The sequence below is a fragment of the Colobus angolensis genome, unplaced genomic scaffold, assembly GCF_000951035.1.
Source record: "Colobus angolensis palliatus isolate OR3802 unplaced genomic scaffold, Cang.pa_1.0 Scaffold6, whole genome shotgun sequence".
NCBI lineage: Eukaryota > Metazoa > Chordata > Mammalia > Primates > Cercopithecidae > Colobus > Colobus angolensis.
In genome coordinates, this window is record NW_012119598.1 from 26,430,494 (window position 1) to 26,436,711 (window position 6,218).

General features: G+C 40.1%; 1 long non-coding RNA gene across 1 annotated transcript in view; it reads right to left on the bottom strand.

Moving 5' to 3' along the window:
- The window catches only part of LOC105526718, a 21,112-nt gene that overhangs the window by 7,584 nt on the left and 7,310 nt on the right, over positions 1-6,218 (bottom strand). The gene's annotated exons all lie outside the window — the stretch shown is intronic.

Here is a 6,218-nt window from a genome sequence, read left to right on the forward strand (position 1 = left end):
CTGCACCTTTGGAGCAAAACTAAAATAGCTAGTAGTATAGGGTACTCCAGACCAACACTAACAAAGATTAACAACAACCTTTAAGCCGGCCATGGTGATGCATGTCTGTAGTCCTAGCTACTCAGGAGACAGACGTGGGAGGATCGCTTGAGCCCAAGAGGTGGAAGCTTCAGTGAGCCGTGATTGCACCCCTGCACTCCAGCCTGGCGGATAGAGCGAGACTCTGTCTAAAAAAAAAAAAAAAAAAAAAAAGCCATGATATTCAATGCCAATGAACCTTCAGTAAAACTCGTACTCTGAGGCACCGCTGATGGCAACTGAAAAAGATACCTTCCTGGAAAGAATTTAGGAAGCCACAAAAAAATTCCTAGCCTCTGATCCAACTTTTGGGATTTCATCTTGAGAAACTTGTCCAAACAGGAATAAAAGCCATTTGCATGAACATGTCCATTGCAGCACAATTTACACTGATAGGAAATGAGAGGCAACAATATGGCAACGATTAAGGAAGTTACAGTGTATATACTCGATGGAATTTTAATTTCAAGAACGATTATCGGCCCCTGTAATCCCAGCACTTTGGGAGGCCAAGGCAGGTGGATCATTTGAGGTCACGAGTTCAGACCAGCGTGGCCAACATGATGAAGCTCCGTCTCTACTAACAGTACAAAAATTAGGTGGGTGTGGTTATGCTCACCTGTAGTCCGATCTATTCAGGAGGCTGAGGTAAGAGGATTGCTTGAACCCAGGAGGCGGAGGTTGCAGTGAGCCAAGATCATGCCACTACACTCTAGCCTGTGTGACAGAGCAAGATTCTGTTTCAAAAAAAAAAAAAAAAAGAAGAACAATTATCAAATCAAATCAACTGCAATATAAAAAAAATGCTTGGAAAATGTCAAACAAACGAACAAAAATTGTTAAATACAAAGGTATGTGTTGTATTATAGCAACAGTTATGTAATCAATGAATATAATTCAGAAAGATTAGCCAAGGATACACCAGAAGTGATGGCAGTTGCTTTGTTAGGAATACAGCAGTACAGGAGTATAGGTAATTTAAAAGTATTTCTATTTCCCAAATACACCCTACTATGATTACATTTAATAAGTTTAAAATACTACATAAGGCCTTCAGAGAAGGAAATTAAGTATCTTTTCCTATTTCTTTTTCCAGTAAGCAATAATTTCACTTAACTGTCAGTGAAATATCTTCCTTAAACGTGACTTGCATTTCTCGTGCTTTGGCTTAAGTATATTTTATCTTGCTCTGTTGTAAGGATAAACATTTCCATCCCCTCTATTTGTTATTTTGGCTAAGGACACCACATTTCCATGTTAGAATTTCTTCAGTTTTTTTTCTATTGCCTTGAGATTGCATGCAGGTATGTTTAGAACTGAGGATTTAAATTATAAATATACATATATTTAACCTAATAAAGGACTTTCTTTTTGGAGGCACGTTTGATGATTGGCTGGTTAATAATGCAATCTAATTGATGGTGTACTTATAACTCTAAAATTCTATGGTAGTTTCTAGACTGTTCTTGAAAGGCTTATCATTTTTATTTTATTTATTTGTTTGTTTGTTTGTTTATTTATTTATTTTTTGAGACAGAATCTCGCTCTGTCACCCAGGTTGGAGTTCAGTGGCACGATCTTAGCTCACTGCAACCTCCGCCTCCTGGGTTCAAGTGATTCTCCTGCCTCAGCCTCCCGAGTAGCTGGGACTACAGGCACGTGCCACCACGCCCGGCTAATTTTTTGTATTTTTAGTAGAGATGGGGTTTCGCCATGTTAGCCAGGATGGTCTGGATCTCCTGACCTTGTGATCCACCCGCCTTGGCTAAACATCCAATGACCAAACCCCATCTCAGCCTGATTAAGTCAGAATCTCTGAGTGGGTGTCCTAGACATCTACTTCAATAGCTCCCCAGGTAAGCTAAGGCTGAGAACTACTGATTTAGAAGCACGCACACAGCCTCCCTTAACACACACACAGAGTACATCTACCTGTAATGTGGATCACAGGAAGTTTTATATTCTTCTTTTGGCTTATCTGCTTTGTCTACAATAAACATGTACATTTTCCTAAAATACACATGTACTTGAATGCATGTAGATGGAAGGGAGGGAGAGAGGGTGAAAGGAAAGATTTTTAAATTAATTTTTAAAATTTTTTTGTAGAGACCGCAGTCTCACTGTGTTACCCAGGATGGTCTGAAACTCCCGGCCGTGGACAATGCTTCCACCTCAGCATCCCAAAGAGCTGGGATTACAGACATGAGCCCCTGCACCTGGCCAATTTAAAAAAAAAACTGTTTTAAACAAATGAACCCCACATTAACACAGCAAGGATGCAAGACAACAGTGGGGGAAACACGCATGGTGTCTTTCCGCCGTCCTCACAGGTAGCTGAAAAATGCTTCTGGAGCAGAAGAGTGAGTTAGAAGGAGCTCACATCTGCCGAGTTTCTATCATGAGTCATTGCTTAATTTTTCACTGCCTTTAATTCCCACACCTACCTTGCAGGGTTGATAGATGATTTTTCTCTTATAGATGGGGAAATGGGCTCTCAGATAGATGAAGTCACTTGCTGAGTCGCATGGCAAGCACTCTGACATACGAACACTGTCTGAGCCAAAGTCACTACCTGACTCCTAAAACTCACCTTCTGTGGTGAGGAGGAGTGGTGGTTGGCACCAGGGCATTTTCCTTTTGTGTAACTAACAGAAAGCTGTTAATCTTTCTTTTTTTTTTTTTTTTCACTGTCCTGCAAAATTGATACTTCACTAAAGCTTTCTAGATGTCACTTATTCTGCCTAAGACCACCTTCTGCTGCTTATATTTAGATGACCACAGATTCTTCATTCACTATGGAAGCTTCACAAATCACTTGGTCAGACAAATTGTCTTGACCTTCCACTGGAGAGCAATTGTTACCACTTTCTAATAATGGCCTATAAACAGATTTTTTAAAACCACCCGGATTCCTTTGAAAACATGGCCAGGACAGAGTCTTGTCACTTGTGTCTAAATGCACAGTAATTTTGCTGTCAGCCAGCATGATTTGACAGCTGACAGCAGTTGATGATAAACAACAAAAAGAAAAGGAGGGTCTAAGTGGCAAAAGCTACAGAAGCCAGAGAGAATCAAGCAAGAAGAAGATATATTTTAGAAACAACAGCTCTAATAAGCAAATTAACCATTTAAAATAGTATGTCAATCAAGATTTTTACATAAATGAAGCTGTGGAGCCCAACCTTCTTTTCCACATGCTTTTAAAACAAAACAAAACAAAACACCAGTTTCACTCTGTCACCCAGGCTGTAGTGCAGTGGTGTGATTATAGCTCAGTGCAGTGGTGTGATTATAGCTCACTGCAGCTTTGGCCTCCCAGGCTAAAGCAATCCTCCTGCCTCAGCCTCCCAAGCACCTGGGACCACAGGTGTGCACCACCACACCTGGCTAATTTTTTAAATTTTTTGTAGAGATGGTTTCTTGCTCTGTTGCCCAGGCTGGTCTTGAACTCCTGGGCTCAAGTGATCCTCCCACTTTGGCCTCCCCAAGTGCTGGGATTACCAGCATGAGCTACCACATCCAGCTTCACATGTTTATTAATGCCAATGCTGTATATCTACATTTCAGTAATTTATATTTTTGATTAAAGGAAACATTTTAAGTTAAAAGGATCAGCCTGAGCAACATGGCAAGATTCTACTAAAAAACAATATAAAAATTAGCCAGGCGTGGTGTCTGTGGTCCCAGATACTCAGGAGGCTGAGTTGGGAGGATCACTTGAGCTCCAGAGTTTGAGGCTGCAGTGATCTATGATTGTGTTACTGCACTCCAGCCTGGACAAGAGAGCAAAACCCTGTCTCAAATAAAGGGAGTGAGGGAAGCACTTTGATTTCTTCCTGACCTTGTTCTTTATCACCTCCCTCAAGTTCACATTATTTATTGGTTGGTGGTCCCAAATAACTTTAGAACAGCATAGTGGAACCCCAAATAACTTCAAAGGCAGACTGGATTATTTGTTTAAAGAATTTCAAATATTTGAGGTGGTGCCCTTGACCAGTTGCTTTTCCCTCTGATCACATTTGACCTCTGTCTCCTCAGATACTTTTATTGCACATGATGGTATAAAAAAGAGAACATAAGCTCTGGAGTTGGGCTGTTCTGGATTTGAATCCTGGCAATGCAAGTTACTGGTTATGGGGGCTTGACAATAATTGTTTTATTTCTCTAAGCTTTAGTTTCTACATTGTCAAAGTTGAAAGAAAACTTTTTCCATGCACTCCTTAGAAAAATGTCAGACTAAACACATCAAGGGCCTAATTCAGTGCTTGGTACCGGGTAGGCACTTTAAAAATGTTAGTTACATCCCACGCCTGATGAACTTTAATATTGCTCCCATCCGCTTCCATCTGCAGCACATTGTCATTATGACGGTTATTCTCTCTGAATGTTATACTACATCCTCCATGAGACTACATGTTCGTTGGAAATGGAGACAACGCCCAGTCTTTTATAAAGATCGTGTAAGCCCCGGCTCCAATAATGGGCAGTAACTGACATGCATGGCTAACCCAGACTTGTAGCCAAGTGTAATCTGGGTGTATGGCTAAGCTAATACTTGTCATATCAACTAGCTATTAATATACTCTGTTCAGAAAACTTGGCAATGGCTGTTACGTTTTTTTAGTTCTAGCAAGGTATTTTCCAATATCTAGTAAAAACATAGATTTTTAAAAAACTATTCAAATCAATACACACTAGGCAGGCTCATTTGAAAGTGTGCTCTCTGTGAAGACAGCAAGTCAATATTTTAAGGAGGGTATTGATTTTTTATTTGTAAACACATGAGCCCAGGCTACTCTACAGGACTATGCTGTGGACCTGTTCATAGATGAGACCACATGATTAAAAAAATGAAACAACAACCAAAAAGCTTTGATGCTCTCTTGGACAGGATCCGAGGCAAATACGCCTTCAAGTAAATTGCCCTAAGTCTCATAGTGTTCCAGATGCAACATGTTATTTTACAGTCTTGGACATAGTTTCTGAACTATCAACTGAAAATGATTCACTGATCTAGGATATAAAGTTCTGTGTGCCTTGAGGGAAAAGATCAGGACTTTTTGAAATCTCATCTACCTTTGTAGATCAGAGCATATAGTACCATGAATTAAATAGGTGTTAAATAACTGTGGGTTGGATTGAACTTATTGATCAGGGCTGATATGTTTGCAGGCAGAAATAATTAACAAAGAAATACTTTATTTTTATATTTTAATTTAAAAAGTGATGCTCACGATCTTATTGCAGCTGACTTTTTTTAAGGCTGGGGTATTTTCCGTAAGTTTTAAAGCTTGCTAATTATGTTTGGAGGTTTGAATATAGTTGCGCATATTTAGAGTCAAATTACTTCTATTAATAAATATTCTTGCCTGTGAATATTTCTCCTTCAAATTCTGTCTTCTTCAGTTTCAAACAGTTTAAAACATAAACAGGCTTAAATCAATCTACAAAATGTGACTTCTAAGCCAACAGTTGAGAAAGACCATCTTTTCTATTTGTACATCAAAATAATGAGATGCTTGAACATCATTCCAAATGGGAGTCATCACCTGTCCTAAAGATTGCTTTAAGTAAACATCTCATTCAGTGAACTGATGAAGTGGTAAATTAGATACATTGCTAATTACTGTGTTGTCCTGTAGCTATAAGTAAAAGCCAAGAGGCTGGGTGCAAAGTGACTCACACCTGTAAATTATAGCACTTTAGGCGACCAGGGCAGGAGGATCACTTGAACCCAGGAGTTTGGGACTTCCACTGCCCTCTAGCCTGGGTGACAGAGCAAGTTCCTATCTCAAACAAAACAAGAACCTAGAGTGAGGGACCAATTACTTCCTATTGAAAAGGCAAACATATATTTAAAAAAAGCTATGATATTCAGCTGGGCGCAGTGGCCCATGCCTGTAATCCTAGCACTTTTGTAGGCCAAGGCAGGTGGATCACCTGAGGTCAGGAGTTTGAGACCAGCCTGACCAACATGACAAAACCCTTTCTTTACTAAAAATACAAAAAATTAGCCAGACATGGTGGCAGGCACCTGCAATCCCAGCTACTCGGGAGGCTGAGGCATGAGAATCACTTGAACCCTGGAAGCGGAGGTTGCAGTAAGCCGAGATGGAGCCACTGCACTCCAGCCTGGCGGA